Below are 21,408 nucleotides of genomic sequence, written 5' to 3' on the forward strand. Positions count from 1 at the left end.
AGGAAGGCTGCTTTGCAACAGCAGAAGCTGTAATTTACACACAAACCACTGCCTTCAACAAATTGCCACATTTGGAAAAAAAAATTACAAATTCAAAAGAATGTCTGTTTCTTTTCACATTTAATATAAAAATATATATATAAAATTTAAAAAAAATAAAAAAAAAACATACAGACTCAATAAGCAGGAATACCCAGATGGGATTAATTCTGACTCGACCATTCATACAGAACTCCAACTCAGCAGGCATGAAATTCATGTTCGAGACACCTGCGGCATTTCAATGTGATTTAAGGTCTGGACTCTGACAAAGCCTTTTAAAAAACTTTAAATTTCTTTGGCTTGCTCCCGACACTGAAGTTGGTTTCCACGTGACCCATTTGCCACCTCAACTGCAGCCCGAGAGAAAGGTTGCATATCCTGCTGTGAGAGACTCAGTGTTTCCGTGCTCGGCCAATAACGGCGAGTATATGCCAGGTTGCACCAGACCAGTTATCCTTCCGCACCAATATAACCCTTCTGCCATTTTCCTTGACTGGAACTTTATTTCACATTTCCTGGTGCTTTTTTTTAATTATCACATTTTATGCAGTGTGTAGTAGTTTTTGCCTTTTCTCGCTTACCTGGATGGCTTTGGAAAGCAATTTCTGGAGTTGGACTTATATCTATCACGAGTATGATTGATATTTGTGGTGACCTTGACTGGCTCATAATTCATTCATTCACTCATAATTGACGCTGTAGTAACTGATTTTGGCCACCTGATGTTGCCATAGTTAGTGTATGTCATCTATGCTTAAAAGATTGTGCCACGAGAAGGAAATGAAAAACATCCTGATGATTTCATTTTAAGAGGGCTACTGGTTAATATTGGAAAGTCCGAAGTTTCACCCGTTTCCGTTACACATAAACAGCACGCTGTTGCGCTGACAGCACGTGGATCTGCCTGCACTTTGTGTCGGTATGCATGCAACGGATGCGCGAACTGCAGCCTACAAAGGTCACCATTGACTAATTGACACAATAAATAACGTTTTAATACATGTGAAAAGCCACGAGGCAGGAAGTGAAGACATTACACATTTTATTCGACAAAGATGGAGCGTTATCTATTTGGGCTCCCAATGAAATAAAGGCCGTGTTAAATTCTCCTGCTGTCATCGAAACATAGAAATATCGAGACGAAACGACAGAAAGAGACACATTGTGTGCGTGTGCGTGTGCGTGTGTGTGTGTGTGTGCGTGTGTGTGTGTGTGTGCGTGTGCGTGTGCGTGTGCGTGTGTGTGGAGACAGAGGCTGTATTTCTCTGCTGTTCAGAAGAAGCAGTAAGGAAAGACGAATTTGTGCATTTTCCATAAGACAGATTTACGTCTCTCAGCTAATGCGTGGCTCCCCTCTGGTGGTCAAAGTAGAGAATCACAGCGTCGCAGCAGTAACAGCTGACCGCTTTGCTTCTCAGTCAATTTGACAATTTCCACTATGCTGTGCTTCCTGTGTTCTTTCTGACTTTTAATGTTGCGTCTGTTTGTTGATATATTGATGAAGAATACAGATTTTGAAGTTTGAGCTCAGATTGTGTCCACTTCGTAGCAGTAATTTTACACTGAAATAGATGCTTATAATAAATCCGTTATTATGATTAGTGCGACGCAATAATAATGCTTAGACTACGGTTTATGTTTTTCTTTGGGTTTTTGTTGCTGAGTTTGGCAGAATGATGTATGTCTCAGTTAAAGCAGATACATGTGTGATGTTTTTTTTGTTGTTTTGTTTCTGGCCGTTCCATCGTGTAGAGTTTTCTGTAGCAGCCCTCTGACTTTTGGAGCTCTGCTCAATCGGTCTGCTTTTGCTAACAACATTGTCAATCTGGTCTTTCTTCAGCTTCATTTTCAACCTTTTCTCATCTTCCCCTCTGCTCCAGCTACAACTGTTTGCAGCGATGGAGACAAAATGGTACTTTTATATAGCTCGAGACAGGACTGTTGTTTGTCACTGTATATTATATTTGGAAACAAATCTGTCTCGGGTCTCCCTAGGACAAACAAGTACACACACACACACACACACACACACACAGACACATAAAACCGTAAAACACACACGTGGTCTGTGGCCAAAGGATTACTCCGCATTCAACCTTGGAAGTTTCAGCAGAGGTGAATCACAAACTGGCCTGAATGATCAACCAGGAAACCACAGTAATGAGCCTTGAAATGATTTGGTATGAGAGTCATGGGATGAAGTGTGTCTGTGTGTGCGTGTGCGTGTGCGTGCGCGTGCGCGTGCGTGTGCGTGTGCGTGCGCGTGTGCGTGTGCGTGCGTGGGGATGGCAGAGCATGACAGCCGTGTGTGAAGTGAACGTTTCCCACCACACAGCTGGTGATGGTTACCATGAGAACCGACAGGGGCAGATGGTGACCAAATGGTGCCCGGATGACACTTAGATACACACACACACACACACACACACACACACACACACATATGCAAACATACACGCATGTGTGGTAACTTGGAGTTCCCTATAAGGACTTGGTAAAGATGTGATTTGTCTTACAGTGGTGTCTCTCAGTGTTGCCGTTTGTTCCTGTTCGTTATATCATATAATGATATATATCGTTGGCAGGTGGCACGTCAAACATGATTGAACACGAGTTCAAATTCTTAAGAAAACAATCTGGCCTCTGTCTATTAGCACCAGCACTTAAGGGCGTGGTTCACCCATACAAACCCACAAACAGATTCCCGGGTATTATGACAATGCAAGTTGTGAAGCGCTCGTACAACTTCTCAGGCATGAATGTTTTTAGTGGGTTTTTTTTGTTGTTTAGCTGCGGTATTCATTTGTCTTTTCTTAAAAAAAGAAACACTCCTGATGTATTTTATCCAATCAGGGACATGGATTACGTTAGTTTTGTCAAGGTTATGTCTGCTCATATCTTGTATTTTTCTTCTTGGCCTCCGTCATCATGAAGACGGCTGCTGTTTGAGGGGCGGTGGAAATGTTCTCCTCCTGTTTCGCGCGTCCAAAGTGCGGCACCCTGATGTTGACGGAGCAAACCTGAAGTTTCGTCACTTGATCAACATCAGCAGCTGAGTCACACGCGTTTTGTGACCGACGGTATGCGCACATTTGGGATTTCACCACGGGCTTGAGCCGAGAGCTCACCGCAAAATTTGACGTCAAACAGGCAGCGGAGAGCCTTGAAATGCTTCCGAAAATCGTCCATTTCTGCAACGAGCCAGGCGAGGTATTTTAAGCGGCGTCCGTTGTTTCAAGAGGAGTAAAACGTCAACGTCAAAGACCGAAGAAGTTCAGGGGTACGGGTGGGTTTTTGGTATTTGTGGTGTTTTGGACCGTGCGTTCGTCCCCCAGGGTTCAGACTGTCAACACTCACTTCTACTGTGATGTTTTGAGCTGTGGCCAGATGGCACTTGGTTCCTCCAACACGACAAGGCGTCCACTCAGCGGTGGGTTTCTCTCCCTCGACAACACGATCGTAGCTCCCCGCCGCCCCTCCTCACCAGATTTGACTCCCTGCGACATCTTAATGTTCCCCAAAAATGAGTTGGAGCTCGAGTTCCAGGTCCACGGTGAAATTGGTGAGGGGCAATCTACATGTCTGCATGTGGAAATAATCCCCAACTAAGAGCCAGGTGGACTCATCTATTGGTGGTTTTTGTCTTGTCGTGGGATTTGTTGACATTAAGAAAAAATATATACCATCAAACTTGTCTTTTTTTTTTTTTTTTAAACAAAAAAGACCAAGGTCCACAGTTCTCTTCAGCAAACGGTTACGGGAGAATCATATCCATATAGTTAAGATCGTGAGGATATGAGGTAAAGTTTTAGCTTTAATTGAAATGAAAAGGTTACAAGTATTTATTCGGCAATATTTTCGCTTGATACCGTCATAAACGGGGCCGTACGGCCTTTGTCGATAAGAGCGAAGATTGCCCCTTGATTTCCTCTCCTTCCTCTCGGTGCAGTATCCTTCAGCCACATTCAATCTGTGCATCTTTGTTTATCTTTGTGCAGAAGTCTCAGGCTTAATCCGACACGACTCCTGGTTAAATATGTATATCGGTACCGCCGAACCACTGCCTCCAACACCATTGCATAATTCTGCGTCTGGGCTTTTGATGTGTGAGAGAGTGCAGAGCCACAGCTGAGCCTCGGGGCTTTGGCTCCACAAGTGTGGCAATTGATTTGGCCCGATGTACAAGGTCAGACTGTGGAATAACAGAGAGAGAGAGAGAGAGAGAGAGAAAGAAACAACAAGAAAGAGAGAGAAACACAAAAGGCACGCAAGGAGAGGAACCGAGAAGGGACATGACGCACACAAAAGGTGTTTTTATTTGCCATGCGGATTGAAAAGAAGTGAACAAAAGCTTTCAAACAATTTGAATAACAAGAAACACTCCTCTGTTTTTTTTCTATCCTTTTAACTGACTGGACGTTGCAGTATTTTCTTTTTTTTTCACGGCCTAGCTTTGCGCCACAAAAATGTCTCTAATGAAAATTCCTAGACTGTCGTCCAAAACAGAAAAACGACCCCGTTGTGTGTTTTATTTGTTTTAATTTTTTTGCAAGCAGCTTATTATAAGCTACTGTTACGTTTTAAAGTTAAGCTCCCTCTAGTGGTCGTATGAATAACAACAACCTGGTGTGCCGGAGAAGTGACGCAGTTCGCAGGACGTCTGTATAACGGGAGTTTTTCCTTGTTCGGGGGGAGGTGAGTTGGGTCGATGGTTTGATATAACAGCAGTGGATCCTTTCCCGTTTCCCGTTTTCAACCACTAGTTGGGACAGTTTTTTTTTACAACCACATGTTTTGATGCTGAGACAAGTTTGCATAACTTCGAGAAAGTTGTAATTTTAGCGCCACAACACGGTTCAAGTCATCTATTCAACACGAACCCTTACCTCTCCTAAATTTTCATCCATAATTCTTTAAACACCAAGGTGGGAGTCTTATTTAAGGGGAGGAACAAACGAAGTTCACGCAAAGTTACCGTGTCTCTTCTAAGGACAACAGAGCAGCTTCTAGTTTCAGAGAACTGCCACCAGAGGACACTTCTTCGGCTGCAGCATTTTCAATTAGATCATGTTTTGTGGTTGACCTTTGACCTTTCCCGAGGGATGCACATAAATATAGAACTTATCCAGACTTATCTAGTCATTAAAACATGATGGCAATATTGTAAAGAATGTGTTTGGTTTTTTTTTTAGTACCGTTTTTGTTTTTTGGACTGGTTATGACATTCAGCAATAGCAGAAACCACCAGGTTGCCCCAGGATGAGTTCTGTTATTGTAACATCTGGATTGTTTCTGCTTGAGAGCACAAGTTCATCTGGGAAAGATGTTCTTCAGGAATAGTAAGTGGATCCTCATGTAGAATTCAAAGCTTCTGGTGAAGCTCATGGGAAAGATCCTTTTGAATCCGAAACAGCTCACGTTTAATTGGAAATAATTGGAAACTTTAAAAAAAACAAAAAACAATTCCGTCAATCAGCTCTTAAAAGATGTGTGTCTTCAGAGTGACGTGAGGGAAGTGAGTAATGTTACGGTCCAGAAAGCTGCAAAACTGTCGCATATGTTTTGAGGGGGAAAGTCAAATATCATAACAACCAAGGTTACGCAGCAACCGCATGGAGCTGCACACTGTAAACAGACGGTGAGAAATACTGTATTCTCTATCATATGTGACCCACCTTTGTAGCAGCCTGAGGGGATTCACTTAAAATTCCTGTTTTGCCGGTGTAAGTGCCGTTTCCTTATTTCACTCTGTGGACTGAAGTTGCTCCCCGGGATACCTAAATAAGCCGAATTTTGCTGCGACACCTGCGAGGCACGCTCGTGCTGATGTGCGTCGAGGCATTAAGGAACGAGGAACCACTGAGTGGCGTGTGGAGGGCGTGATTTCGGACTTTGATGAGCGTGAAGCTCGTCCCGTGTTATTACACGTGTGCGGAGTAGGAGTCTTCTTTTAATTGGAAACACGCACGCACACACACGCACACGCACACACACACACACACACACACATACACACACACACGCACACACACACTCGCGCTCAGTGGGCTGCCATCTGTTCTCACCAGTCAAGCTGTCTTGGCAGGCCCCTCAGGCCTGGTACACCATCAATGACTCTCGCTCTCTTTCGCTGCCTCTCTCACATGCTCACCAACCATGTAGAGGCCAACAGACCGAGAGGTCGCGATCACTGTCACTGAATTAATAAACTCGCCACTCGGTTGCTGTCCAAAAAAAAAAAAAAAAAAAGAAAACTTTCCTGAGTGTCTTTTTTTTTTTTTTTTTTTTTTTAAAGTCAAGATAGTACATTTTGAAATATGATTGTCCTATTGTTCCATGTTTTTCCAATTTCAGTTAACAATATTTAGACACACATCACAAATAAAGTGGTACTTTGATATAGTATCTGCCCTCCATAGTCAAATATAGTTTCATATTTGTTCAGAAACTAACTTTAAATACAAGATGATAAGGTTTTTGCTCAGTAAGTATCTTGCCGTAAGTTAACTGCTGTAGCAACTAATTTAAAAGCACTGCTATGTTCAGCATTTTTAATAACGTAGTCATAAAAATGAAGTCCGTTGACATCCTGTGATTATTAGGTACAGTCATAACATGGGAAAGAAAACTAATAACCTTGGTTGTAAGCGTTATAATCCAAGTCAAATCAAAGATGAATGGACTCTCAATGACTTTGTCAACACCCATAATTAAAAAAAATAATAATTAAAAAAAAATGGCCATTTGATGGAAAACAGATTTATGATGTTATGATGTAAGTGTGAGGAAACCTTTTGACGATAATTTGTCCAGTTCAAATTTTGATACCAATGACTTCTAAATGCTCCCTGTTGGTTTTTTTTGTGGATGTGTTGCACCTTCACCTCAAAGCTTTACATGTTGTTTTGCACGCTGCCTGGATTTTTCCTCCAGTGGTTCCAGTTTCCAGCCGCAGTGCAAAAACACAAATGTTGCGAAAGCGAGTGGTTACCTCCACAGGTTGGTCTCGTCAGAGCAGTTGAAAGCTGCGGATCGCTAATCAGACAAAATGTTATTTAATAAATAATGCACTTGTCTCTTTGAATATTATTATTTTTCTTACTTTGATTGAGGGAATGATGACGCTTTAAATTTTGGATCACATTTTGTAGATGAAAACGGGAAATGTAATGTTGCCTGCAGTTATTTTTTTTTTACCAGTAGAAAAGTTCCTCTTGAAATGTTTAGTGTGGAGGGAAATATATCATGACGTGAAACAGGTTCTATGTGCTTCATTTCGTTTTGTGGTTTTTATCACGTGAATATAACGCTGAAAAAAAAGGGAGCTGGGCGTCATTCATCATTTACCGAACAAGTTACTGTCACAGATTAAAGCACAAAGGAATGCTTTGACAGCCACACACGCAAAGTCTACTCCTGTACAAAAAAAAAAAAAGAGGAACCGGAGGATGGAAAAAAAATTGTATGTGTGTGTGTGTGTGAGAGAAATCAAAGAGTAAGCCTGAGTGGTTTTGATGTTATTGTCATATAGAAGCGAATCCCACGCTCTGTATGACACTCTCCATGAACCCAGGGCTTAACACACACACACACACACACACACACACACACACACACACACACACACACACACACACACACACACACACACACACACCTAACTCTCATCGGCAAAGTAATGCGCGCACAGCTTCAAGCACACCCTTAGTGCCAGCAGCACGTTGAGTTTCAGTGGCGAACAGAGTGTTTTGAAGTGTGTTTTTTGTATTCATGGAAACTCATGTTGACAACGACAAAAGGCTGCACCACTGTGACACACGTGATTGATTGGTTGGGCCGATTCCCACAGATCAGAAACCATCGCAGTAAAAAGACATTTTATGTTGTGAGTCTTTGATTGAAAAAACAATTTGAATTTATCTTCATATTTGAATTTACTCCATCATAAATGTAAACTTCGACCAGCGATAGCATTGCTGACGAGGCAGATTAGGAAGAAGCCACAAGGATTCCTGTACAAATGTCAGGTGAAAAAGTATTTTGCTGCAGCAAAAATTCTGTGACCTCTCCCACTTTTTGGGCTCTCGGTGGGAAACTGTAGCTACAGTTTAGGTGCCGTTTGATTTACAACTTCAAGAAAAAGTCATCTTTTTTCTTTTTTTTTTTATTGTATTTTCCCAGTTTTTCCAGCATTGGTTATCATGCAGTAAGACATTTAACACCATTTTGTTGACTTAGCCAATTTGAATGAGCGAAATTGACTGAATTGGATTTAATATTGGGCATTTTTTTGATTGAATTGCCATTGTTTATATATATATCTATATATATCTATATATATAGATATAGATATATATAGATATATATATAAACTCAACCACTCAACTCAAAGCAGCCCCTTCCTTTATTATGTATAAATTTAAGCCCTAATGCAATTTAAATGAGAGTTATGTTTAACTCATCCCCCTATATCACTTAAGCATTTAACACCAACTGCAATGGGGAAATATGAACATATTTTTGTTGTGCAGCCATTTTAACGGGAGGTTGAGTTCAGTTTCCAACAACACTGCTGCAGAAGCACAAAGAGAGCAGGCAGAAGTGGGCTGCAGACACGAACTGAAGGGGAGAAGATTAACCTTGTAATAAAGAGTCTCATTTAATCACTGGTGTAATGTGCCTTGTGATATGAACAGAGGTGAATTAGGTAGATGTTATATCTTTAATGCCTTAATCTGTGACTGCTATACTGACATACAGTGATTGATTTTACATGGTGGTTTATGCCTTTTCTGGACTGTACTGCAGTACAATGTGATACATCTGATATAAACCAAGTATAACTGATCTATATCGGTACTATTTTCTAAAATTCAGATTTTATATTCATATATCTTTGCCACAGAACTCCATTCAACTTTTTTCAGGAAATACAAAGTCTATAAACTATATATGTATAGTATTGTATATGTATTGGGATAGACTAAATACATTTTTGGTTTACTAAATAGTATGGTAGAATACATTTTGGAACGCAGAGAGTCACTTCTAGCTCCAGAAAAGCAAAATGGTGACAGCCAAAACACCGAACTCAAGGTTTCAGAACGACAGTTCACGAACCAATGGGTGACGCCACGGTTGGTTGCCACTTGATAGGAACTGAAGTTTTGGATCACGTTGGCCTTTCTGTCTTTTTTATTTTCGGTGTTTTTGTGGGGATTTAGCCATTTTATTGCCCGGGCTTACCTCCCAACGGGCAAATTTTCCACCAAAACATGTCCCTCCCCCCCGTGCCCATTTCACAAAGGCAGCATCACTGTATCCTGGGCTTTAACACTGCCCAAGACAATTGTGACTGTTTTAAAGAAATACAAACAAGCCGCAGTGTTTTTCCCATATACCAGAATGATAAATGGGTGCAGCCGGACCGTTCTCCGGTGCTGTCACAGTGCAGTCAGATAGGTCTGCCTCTGCGAGACTAGAAAGAGAGTTACGATGTTGGGAGTTTGATAAATTTATGTTTTTCTTTTCTTTTATTCCCGGTGGGAGTCGTGGGCATTCCTGTAAAGCGAAGTCTGAATGAAATTTAAAGAAATGGAAACTATAAAATCATATTTTTTGCATCAGGATATATATATATACATATTAAAAAGAAAAGCCATTATTATCAGCCTAAACATGTGTTCTTTAAAATTCATACAAAAGATTCCAGCGAAAATCCCAATTACAAAGGTCTAGTGCGTGAGAACGAGAGCATTGTATTTCAAAGGGGCGTGAATCACATGTTGAAATAAAACCTGAGTCCGGACGTTACATCTATGACTGCAACAATATCCTTCATGTAGTGTTCAAAACTATTTTTCCTTGATGGACCCCCTCCCTCCGTCGCCATTGTACTGCACATAATAATGCTCCCTATCATCTAAATCCTCAATGCCGTTCATGTTATTCTGCTCTCCCTCCCTCTCTCTCTCTCTCTCTCTCTCTCTCTCTCTCTCTCTCTCTCTCTTTATGTATGCGATGACTTTTCCTCTCCGCTCCTCGCTCATCTTTGCCATTGTCCTTTTTTTTCCTCCGTCACATATCTTATCCTCTGTCCCTGTCTCTGTCTCTGTACCGCCGCCCTCCCGCTCATTCTCCCCAGTGCTTTTTTTTGTGTTTGCTGTAATCCTCTTTGAGTGGTGCTTTAATCTTCCACCTTCCAGAGGATAGTGGCTGCAGGTCTTCTGATGGCCCTCGGATAACCCTTCAGTGTGTCTATGTGAGAGACTCTAACTGAGATACTGTCTTTAAATTGTGGTAATTATGATGTATTTATTTAATTGGATCATTTTCTCTTTTTTTTTCGTGACAGAGCCTCTCTGCCGAAGCATTTCAAATCTCGAATCTGGAGTCTATGTTGTGTGTGAGAACATCTGCATGTTCAGTTTTCTTTACTCTTTTTGCTCCATGTCACAATCCTGTACCCGATAATAAATCTTAAATGCAGCTTGTCACTTGATTTGTCTGTATCAAGGTCAGGGCCGCATCTCGTGTCTTCATCACTCCCTTTCCTACTCTTATTTCTACATCCCTCCCTTTTTGCTTTGATTGTACAGGACTTTGGATTTGGATTTGGACCATCCTCTTTCCTCAAGGTCAATATTGAGGAATATAATATGTGTACTGATGGCGCCCTGAATCTTATGGGGATCATAAATTAGCCATATAGGTAGTCGTTAACCCTAATTGAGATTGTGTGCAGAGCTGCTGACCTTGGAAAAGCCGGAAAATTGAATAAATTAACGTGTCGTCCAATTAAAATGTACTCTGTAAAATGTGGAGGAAGCAGGATTTCTGAACAATATGAGCTTGCGCTGCAAGTTTAATCAGTTTGATGTCCAGATAATGCAAATCATTGTGTGTTTTATCTGGTTAGTTTTGCAGGTTTTTTGGAGTTTCTGCTTTGCCTGTGCAGCAGTAGCGTTAGCAGACATTATTTCACCTTTTCTGATGTCTTGTGGTTCAGTAGACAATAACACAACATTGACCGCAGTTTCTTTCTGCTTGTTTTGAAAATGACAAGATGATAAGACTGACCATGAGACATCATTAGAAAAGCGCTGTATGTTTGCAGCATCTTGTTAATGTATAATTGGTCATGGCCACTGCCCCTTACAGCACATACAAAGTTGGTAGAGCTGTGTTATAATGAGCCATCTTCATGCGTCTACAAGGTCTCGACTTCAAGTAAAAGAAGTAGAACTTGGTCCTTGATGGGGTTTTGTTTGTTTTATGAGCATCTGCTGTTGACAAGGCTGGCCTCTCACTCGGTCCTTCTTTCTGGACCTCATTACTCTCGCGCACACACACACACAAACAGCAGAGTCCAGGCTGCCTTTCTGGACCTCATTAGTTTTCCAATTAGCTGCTGTCATCTGTCAACTGTCCTCCTGGTTACTTGGGGCAACCATGACACCACAGCCAATTCTCTGCCCTGATTCATCTCACTGCGAACAGGTGGACTTCCTGTTTGGTTTTTTTGTGTGTTTTTTTTCATCTCAGAGGAAAGTCAAGATGATTCCTTACTCAGAAAGTTCAAGTTATTCTCCTTAAGTTAGAAAATACAACGCCAGGAGAAAAATACGACCAACAAACCTTATAATAATAATAATAATAATAATAATAATTAAAACTGCAACAGTGATATGCAGGCCCTCGCACGCTGCATGTCAGGGATCCGACTATACACAATATATTTTTGGAGTATGACCTTTTTCTAAACTGACATGCATGTATCAAGTTACTTCTCACTGTAAACATGTATATCTACTATCCAAACAATGTCTGCGGAATTTTTGTTTGCATTTGAATGAATATTTATGGGTGGTGGAGTTATAAGTTGTAGTGAACCAGATATTTGTCACAATGCAGACAGTCACCTGGGAAGATAGGTGGCGCAGTGGCTAGCACTGTTGCCTCTCAGTACAAAGGATGGGTGTTTGATCCCCCCCCCCCCCTTTGATGTCTTTCAAAAATAATCATACTATAACATTTCATCCAAATTATGAAAAAAAAGTCATAATACAGCAAAAAGTGACCTAAAAGTCATTTTTGGGTCACTTTTTGGACGACGTGCTATTGTATGACTTTTACATAAAATTTTCAACGACATGCTATGGTATGACTTTTGGGTCACTTTTTGGCCGCTACGCCACGGGCACACCGATCAAAGAAAACAAATTATTTTGATAACTTTTAATTCCAAACATGTTAAGAGTGCACAGACTAAATTTCAAGTCGATCCGACAAAATGTCTGGGAGGAGTTTGTTAAAGTACAACATGTGAATCGGCAAAAACGGTGACTAAATTCAAAATGGTGGACTTCCTGTTGAGCTGAGGTAATGGTGCAATGTAACTTTCTTGTACATTTCAGTGTGATACACATGTCCACCGATTTCCGTGCATGTACGTAAATGTAGCCGCCGGTGCATCTCTTTAAGGGGCGCTAGCGAGCCATTTGGCCACGCCCACTCCCGACTCCACTAAAATACAAACTTTTTCACCGGGAGAGATTTTTGTACCAACTTCCATGAGTTTTTGAATATGATAAAGCCTCCAAAAATGCATTTAAACTTTCGGGATAAAAAGAACATTATTTTTACGAATAACAATAGGGCTTTCGCACCGCTACACACGCTACATGCTAAGCTTTCAAATCACCTTGATCAGGTCAAATGTCTAACGGAGGGGAATCCCAGAGTTTGTAATGACATCAGATAGGGAGCACCGGTGCTTTGTCATGCACACGTAGGGGGTGCACTTCGCTTTGCACCCGTGTGCACGGACCTTCTTTTCGTTTTTTAAAATAGCGTTCCAGCTCTGTTTTAAATGTTTTATAATTGGTAAAGTCGCGAGTTGTGTCAATGACACAATAATTGGAGGAGCTGTGGAAATCCGATCATCTGTGGAGTGGTAACAGAAGTTAACAGCATGGAGTGAAATGACAGCTTTCTCTCTCTCGCTCTTTCTTTCTGTTTCACCCCAGAGCAATGCCATCTGGCCCTGCAACCGCTAACAACCACACACACACACACACACACACACACACACACACACACACACACACACACACATATTATGTATTCCCATGCTTGTTTTCATGTGCAATATCAGATTTTATGACATAGATCCAACAGCGCCTCAGGTTAGAGTTATTACCAAAAAGGGAGTTCAGGGTTTCTTTTTCCATAACCGATAAATATAAATTTCACTTTGGCACGGTTTTATTTTTTTTTCTTGTCTCAAATGATATGGCATTGAGTGCAACATCTTTTTGTCCCCCCCCCCCCGCCCCCCCTCCCTCTCCGTTCCCTTCCAGTTTAGTTGGTCTCGTTTTGGTCATTCCTTTTGTTTTCTTGCCGTTGGCTCTGTCTTTAATCACAGAAGCATGTGCGTGTATCACATTACTGTTTCTCTATCAGCACAAAACAGACCTAATTATGGCGCTGTGTGGCCCCAGCCCAGACAAGAGCCATTGTAGTGTAGTGTAGTGTAGTGTGTTTGTGTCTGAGTGTGTGTGAGTGTGTGTGAGTGTGTGAGCTGAACTGTGAAAGCAGAGTACATTATTTTTAATGTGTGCCAGTGGCTCCCAAAGCAAAGAGGCAGTGCTCTTTGTCACTGTCGTCAGTGCTGGAGGGCTGCGGTTTGTGTATCTGTGCTACTGCCTGGTTGTCTATGAATCCCGGAGGAGAGGTTGTGACTCTCACTACACCAGAATGAAATCGATTTGGAATAAAATTATAATTTAAGAACAAAACACAATGTTTTGATTTTTTTTTTGGTTTTGGTTTTCGGGAGCTGTTTCTGATCACCATCCTCGACCCAGATTTGTACGGCGCTGGAGTGAAATTGGAACTTCTGGATTGCAGACACCCCAGAAACGTTAAACCCGTTAAAGCAGTATGTTGTTGAACCCGTCATCCCATTACTGCGGGCCTCGATGTCCTGCTCAAACAGCCTCTGTTGCTTTCCACATCATCTTGGAACATGGCTGCAGAAGTTTCTTTCTGTTCAGCCACAAGCGTGTCACTACAATCGGATACTGATGAGGCCTGGCTCTTAGGTTGTGTTTCAGTTTATCCCAAATGTGGAGTAGTTAAAGGTCAGGGCTCTATGCAAGATTTCCGCACCACACCAGTTTTATTAACTGCCTCAATAAACAATAGCCCACTCAAATGGCATGTCAGACAAACAAAGAAAAGTTGTGTTTATGTTCGGTGTTATGTACCAAAACACGTTGCCTGTATCTTTGAGTGCTGACGGCATTTCTTTCCTCAAAAAACCTTCGCTCAATGGATTTTCAAGTCTTTTATAATCCCGCTTTGTTTACCAGCTAGCATTCTTCTGCCTCATTGCTTTTGTTGGGGCTTTTTTATTGGCACGTTATGAGCCACCTGTAGATCAGCGGTGAGACCAATTGCGGGAATGCAAAACCGCCCACACGCACAAGAAACAAAAACAGCAGTCAAACAAATGCTTAGGAGCGCGACGAGAAGTCAAAAAGTTGTACAGGGCGCCTTAAATGCTCCATCGAGTAAACAAAGGGAGACGAGGACGACGAGAAACTTCGTTTTGAGATGCAAAGAAATAGCTTTAATCGTGGTTGAACTCATAAAAAGGTTCATATTAATAAATACAGTACATGCAGACTGCAATTGTAGATACTTGTTGATCCCAGAACGCTCAGCGGCATGATTAACTTTTTGAGAAGGAAAAAGATGAAAGAAACCCACAGTGACAGACTATATTAAGCCGCGGAGGCTCAAGGAACAGCAGCGAGCCCTTAAGTGGCCTCAGGAACTGCAGCTCTATTACAGCATGAATTATGCACCTTTTTGCTGCCGTGCACAAAATAGCCATTATAGAAAGTTGACTCTTTTGGGATTTGAAGTGCAACAACAATTCCAGGAATTTTTTCTCTCTCTCTCTCTCTCTCTCTCTCTCTCTCTCTCCCCCAAATGGCTTTTCTTTTACATCACAACAAGGTCGGGCTTGTAACATTTCCGCTGCAGGGGAGAGAGTTATCGTCACCACCACCCCCCCCCCCCTTTTGAAATTTAGCTGATGAGTTACATAAATACCGCTCCAGCTCTTATACGTGTTTTTATTCCATTAACAGCTGGGCAGTTGTCACTATCTGGAGAGGGATTTATAACCAAATGATGACATAAATCCTCACATTTATCTGCACTGCCTCTTACACTGTATTACTACATGTTTATTAGCTCCACTTCTGGCTGCTTTTATCTTTGTTCTCGTGGGGTTTTCTTCCGCTCTCATTGGGAGTGGCACCAAATCCGCCAGGATTTGTCGATGTAAATGAGGAAGCTGGGAAAACCAAGACATGCAAAAGTATTACTGAGCTCCTGCATTGGCCTCCGTCTGCCTACTCCAGATTGTTTTCTTTTTTTGCTCACTTTAGTTAAAGGTCAGGTTCGCAGCTCCTGCTCAGTAGAGGAAAAGGTAAAAGGAGAAGGTTTTCATAACTAAAGGACTCGCTTTGAAGTGTTGATGGATTACAGAGCTGCTGTCAGAGCTCTACTGAAAGCCTTTCATTCATTCCAGAGACCCATAAGCTGAGGGATCCTCCTCCGCCGTCATTTGCAATATTTGTTCTAGGCTGTTTTGCATGCGCAGTCTATTTGCATGAGTTCCCCTCTGGACGTCCGGGCGGTTCGACCTCACAATGTGTCTCCAAGAATCTGGAAGAGGAAAATAAAAGGCGTATTCCTGTCATTTTAAGCAAACCACCCGCTGTGAAAAGAAAACAAAATATGTGACGATGCCTTCAGATGCAGTCAATAAAGAATGATGAATTTCAGATCTTCTGTTTGGCTCTACCACGCAACGCCTTCCCTCCTTCTCCCTCTTTCTTATTAGAGCTGCTTTCATTCATTTCACAACTTTTTGGAGTTTTCAGGCGAAGCTGTGAGAGAGGACGAGAAATATGCCTGTTTTGTGGGGAGTTATTTAAAAGGAGAAGGCTCTCATTACTGATTACTGATGTGAAGATTGAGTAGGATTCAAGTAAACATCCTCCCAGAGTGTGAAGAATTCATTTTCATCTTGCAGGAATGTGATCGTCTTATCCGTGAAAACGCCGATGAGTTCAGCATGTTTGACAAGTTTTGAATTGCAGCTTCCCGTCGTCGTACGTTACAATCTCTCTGGCTGTCACTATTTGCACTTTTTCAAAGCTATTTAGCCCCGCCCCCCCCCCCCCCCCCCCCAAAAAAATATTTTTTTGCAAAAATACAAAAAATATGAAAGGAATGAGTTGATAAATTTGCGTCGATCTCCCAACGACATCTGAGACACTTCTGATCGCTGATGAAAACCACGAGCTGAGACTTTCTGGACTTCTCACTTGCTTGTGTGCGTTGAGGCTCGTTTCATACGGCAAACCTGTTCTCGCAAATAGTTTCCCAAACAAACTCAACATGACCAGTGATGGTTCGCTTGCACGATATGTTGCGTAACTACCTTTTTCTCCATCTCTTCCCTCTGTTTATATTTTTCTTTGCACTCTCTGATTTTCTCTACATCCGTGTCTGTTTTTTTTTATTTTTATTTTTTTACCTCTGACTGTCTCTTCATTCGCTTCTCTCCGACTTAGTTTTACTTTTTTTTGGTGTTTGATTTCTGCTGCTTCAATTGTACCTAAACCTGTACACATGTTTTTTTGTTTTTTTTTACCTTTCTATCTGTCTGCCTTCAATTTTGATATATTTAAAAGCAAGTATGCTTGTGTTTTCCTGGCAGATTGTGTTGATGAATGTTGTTGTTGTTTTCTTTTCTTTTTGACTCTCAGATGATCATTTTAACTGGCAGAAAATGACTTGATTTGGTTTGGTCACAGAGAAAAGCGGGTTGGTGATGGCAGTTGAAAACAAGGTACACACTGAACGCCGGGTGCATCTACTTGACATCGGCATTCATTTAGACGCCACATGTTCTCCGTAACCAGACTGTATGTTGTTGTTTTTTTTTTTTTAAACTGAAACAATCGGTTTGAGCATCTCTGGCAGGCTCGCTTTTACGGATTTGCTTTTCTGTATTTTTCCGTTAATTGCCCCCTCTCTTCAAATTTATGTTTTACATTAATATTTCTTTGGACTGATCTTTGCTGCTTTACTTGTTTATTGTATATTTAATCGTTGAATGACAGAGAAAGTGATTGGCGTAAGTTCTGGCGTGAGTATTGAAGGGTATAACTTGTGGAGCTTTTTAAATACGAACGTGGCTCGATAGGTTCTGAGGAGCACGTATTGATCCACCTTCGTATATTCTCGATATTAACTTTGCATCACGGTACTTTTTTGGAATCGGTGTGAGAGCAGACTTCTTCAAGACGGCATCGGTCTAGCGGGCCCTTTGTTTTGAAAGGCTTGATGCTTCACATCTGGAGGGAATACAAGCTACTGTGGCCTTAACTGAACTAAGGCCAACAGCTGCACGGAGCCACGAGGTAATTAGTTGCTTTGAAGCCGGACAATCAGATAACAAGGCAGTCTGTTCAAAGTGTTTCCTGGGATTCTGCTGAATATTGTCTTCGATTCAGAAAACACCTTCATCTTATCGTCAAGGCCTGAAGGCAACCAGCTTTAATGCTTTCCCTTATTCTCCCAAACTGGACATGACAGGCTGAGTGTGAGTATTGTAATTGATACTCTGTGTTCTCTTTGAATTAGATCACTTTCTTAAGACATTGATTTATTTGAACGATCACCACACCTTTCGTCGACTTTAAGGGATTCGTCCACATCAAACATGGAGTCCTTTGACTTTCGTCTTGATCAATCAAACCTGCTGCTAATTAAAAAGAATCTGTCAATGAGAAGAAAACCATATACATTTGTCCTCCTACCTATCCCTCTCTCCCTTAAGTGGGACCAAAATTATCTCCACACTTAAGGTATAAAGAATAAACTTATTGTTGTTTGACTTTTGGCCTTCATAACCCTGACGAAGGGTTGTTTTCTACTGTCAGCTGTCCAACTGGGACAAAATGCAAAGAAACAAACAGATATTTCACACCTAAAATGCGTTGTTGAATTAGGTCTGGGTGAAGCTTAATACTTTAGTTTTCCACAACAACACAAATCGTTTTTTACCGGGTGGAAAAACAAATAATTTTTTTACGACTCTGGGGGAAAAACAAACCACTCAAAGACGCCAGCTCCCAGATGATAAAAATGCATGCCAAAATATCATTAGTCAGCCAATTGGTGGTCCTTTTGTTTCCATAGACGTCCTTATATGAAACGCTCACAGAAGAAGAGGACTGACTGAAAGAGAATTTGCAGGGAGGGCAGCAACGGGAGAAACGGAGATGCCGAACGGCTGAACGGGCTCAGAAACGACAGCAAAACAAGAGAGGAAAATGATAGCGGCGTGAAGCAGCAGAGAAACATTGCGATGATGCCAAGAGTCCCTGAGGGAGCCGGAGGGAGGGGGGGTACAGAAGAGGACAGGCTCAGCGGGGTGCACGTGAGGCTGCGTGGGGTGCGCTTAGAGATGATAGGCACGTTTGCAGGCGACAATCTATAAGCAAGAGTGTGCAGGCAGGGGAAGAGGACCGCGTGAGCATGTGAGCCTGATGATGGTGCACGCAAAGCTGAGTTCTCCCGGGACTGAAGGGAAGCTGATAAATGTGGAAGCACGTGAGGTGAACTTTGTGTGTGTGTGTGTGTGTGTGTGTGTGTGTGTGTGTGGAGAGAGAAATGAGAGTCCTGCTCTACTTCCTCCTGGCAGGAGACGGGAAAGAGCAAAGCATGCGGTGCAACAGCGATTTAATAACAAACATTGTGTGTGTGTGTGTGTGTGTGTGTATATGCAAGAAAATATTCAAAACCCCTTCATTCGTTGTCGTGTTTTTAGATTTGATTTGAAATGACTGACGCAACATAGAAAGATCTTCTTTTTTTTTACAGTGTAATTCAAATCTAAATCTTTTATTTGCGTTCATACGGTTTTGGTTTCCAAACTCGATTCAGGTGAATCCTGTGTGCTTTGAGATGTATCTCTGAAACTCAATTGATCGGAGATTATTTAGGAAGACAATTAAGCACGTGCATCTTAAATTTCAGAGTGCTTGTCCGTCCCTAAACGAAGCCATTCAGTCCAATGAACTCTCTTTGACCAGACTGTGTGAAGGCGTGTATACGAGTTGGTTTGGAGTAAGGCTGTGGATGTCCTTAGGAACAACAGATCGTTCTGTCACTATACGGTGCATGGAGACATTTTCCGACATCCTCTGGCCAAACTCTGCTCTGATGAGGCGAAAATGGAAGTGATCACCGGGCCTGTTGTTTCTAGCCTGGTAACACCAAACCCAAATTCACTAGCGTTTGCAATCGTGGTGTCTTCCACGGGCGCTGATTGGTCCGCCCACTGCACTAAACATGATTACCTTGTCTTCATTCAGGTTGGAGCAGATCAATAGATGTTGCCTCTTCTCTGCCACATACTCAGTGAACTCACCGTAATAAATTCACTGCCTCAGAAGAGCCTTATTTTCCATAGAGGGTGTTTAGTGCTGTCACATGCTAAGTGATTGTATGGTGGATGAGAAGTATAACCTTCACTGTGTGTGTGTGTGTGTGTGTGTGTGTGTGTGTGTGTGTGTGTGTGTCAGAGACATGTCCTCTTGTGTAAGACTCCTCGGTCAGGAAAACCGCTGGAATATAACAGCATGTAACTATTTTCCCCGAAGCGTGTGCTTTTTGTTTGGAAACCTTCGTAAACACACAAACATGTGCCTGCACGTCAAGCTGCTTGAGCAACCGGCAGTTCGGAGTCATCCTTTTGTTGTTTGTTAGCCTCGCGCAACTCATTCATTCAGATTCATTTGAAAGTGTGTCGAATGAGGAAAAAGACCAAAATTGGGAAAAAAAAAAAAAATATATCCTTTTTTTTTTTGTGTGTGTGTGTGTGTGTTTGACAGCAGTCACGTCTTCACCTTTATTTACTTTTGTCGAGCAGTCACTGACTCACGGCTGCACCTGTGCTGAATTGCAAGATTTTGCAGCAGAAACTCAAATATCGTAAAATAATTCTAAAATAAAATATAAACAAAATAAATATAAACAAAAACACACGTTATCGTTTTCATTTATTTTCCCTGTTTCAACAAAAAATGCGTTGGGAGTGTAGAAATACGCCAATATACTGTACGTTTGCACAAGCATTTACAAACACGCCTGTGATGATCAAATTGAGGGGCACCTTTAAACTTTTAACGAGACCTTAAATAACATGTTGCGTTCACCTACATGAGACAAAGAATGCTTCTTTTTTTTTTGCAGAGTGGAAATCATGTTGAGAACTATCATTATCTCCCATTTCCTCACAGACACGCAGGCTGACTGCTGGGTGGATGTTTTCCATTGCCGAGTAAACATTTGGGTTGTTGTTTCCACGGGGGACACCGTGCAAACACTGTCACGCGTGATAGCGTCTTTTTGTAGTCCTCTTTCATCACTCGGTGACCCTCCAACATCAAGTTACTTGATTTTTTTTTTTCCGCATACGTGTACCTGTTATATGACATGAGAATTGTGTCAGCACGAGTTAGAGAAACCAGATGAGACAAGGAGACCTAATGATGAATGAAAATTCCTTCACTCTGTACTTTTTAGTAAACGATTACCTCCACCGAGGAGGTTATGTTTTTAGTGCAGTGTTTTTTTTGTTTGTTTGTTTGTTTGTCTGTCGAGTTGCGTAGCATGATTGGAGGTCGAACCCAATACATTATGGAGTGGATCTATATCTGGGGGTGGATCCACGAATTATTTTTCAACTTTCATTTAACAGGACATTTGCCCTACTAAATGCCATACACCTTCAAATCCAGTGGATGGCAGTAAAGCTGAATCGTGACAAAACATAGGCCATTCTACAAAGACGATGACTCACAGTCCACGTTCACGAGTACCAGTAAACTTCTGGGATACAAATCTCAAACGTAATACAGCGAGCAGCTATTATGGAGCACATGGGGGGACGGTAGTTTCATAAGGAACATTTTAACATCACCCCAATTGTAAATTTGGATATATACAGTACGTGTTAGCAGTTGCAGATTTGCAGATCATATGATCATATCGTAAGAGTGGACTATTGGCCTTGACGGTGGTCTGCGCTCTCCAAGTTCACTTTCATCTCATTAACATCAGACTGAAATGTTCTAAAAAAAAAAAAAAAACGTGTCCTTATTTCTTCATTATTTTTTTTTTTTGTGCCAAATGCTTTAGATGATCACCAGCTAACATAGCTGCTGCCACGCTGCAGCTCAGGCTGCCAGGTATGCAGTGTATGTGATT

General features: G+C 41.7%; 1 long non-coding RNA gene across 2 annotated transcripts in view; it reads left to right on the forward strand.

The window, feature by feature from the left end:
- Positions 1–21,408, forward strand: part of LOC138211455 (uncharacterized) — a 42,888-nt gene that overhangs the window by 1,169 nt on the left and 20,311 nt on the right. Inside the window, exon 1 of one of the 2 annotated variants that reach the window (XR_011179340.1) lies at positions 18,675–18,752. The exons of the other annotated variant lie outside the window; for it this stretch is intronic. This is a non-coding gene — a long non-coding RNA (uncharacterized lncRNA). Of the gene's footprint in view, positions 1–18,674; positions 18,753–21,408 lie in introns of those variants that run through there. 2 annotated transcript variants of the gene reach the window in all.

The sequence above is a fragment of the Embiotoca jacksoni genome, unplaced genomic scaffold, assembly GCF_022577435.1.
Source record: "Embiotoca jacksoni isolate LCO1_2020_lvr unplaced genomic scaffold, fEmbJac1.0.p SCAF_5, whole genome shotgun sequence".
Classification (NCBI taxonomy): domain Eukaryota; kingdom Metazoa; phylum Chordata; class Actinopteri; family Embiotocidae; genus Embiotoca; species Embiotoca jacksoni.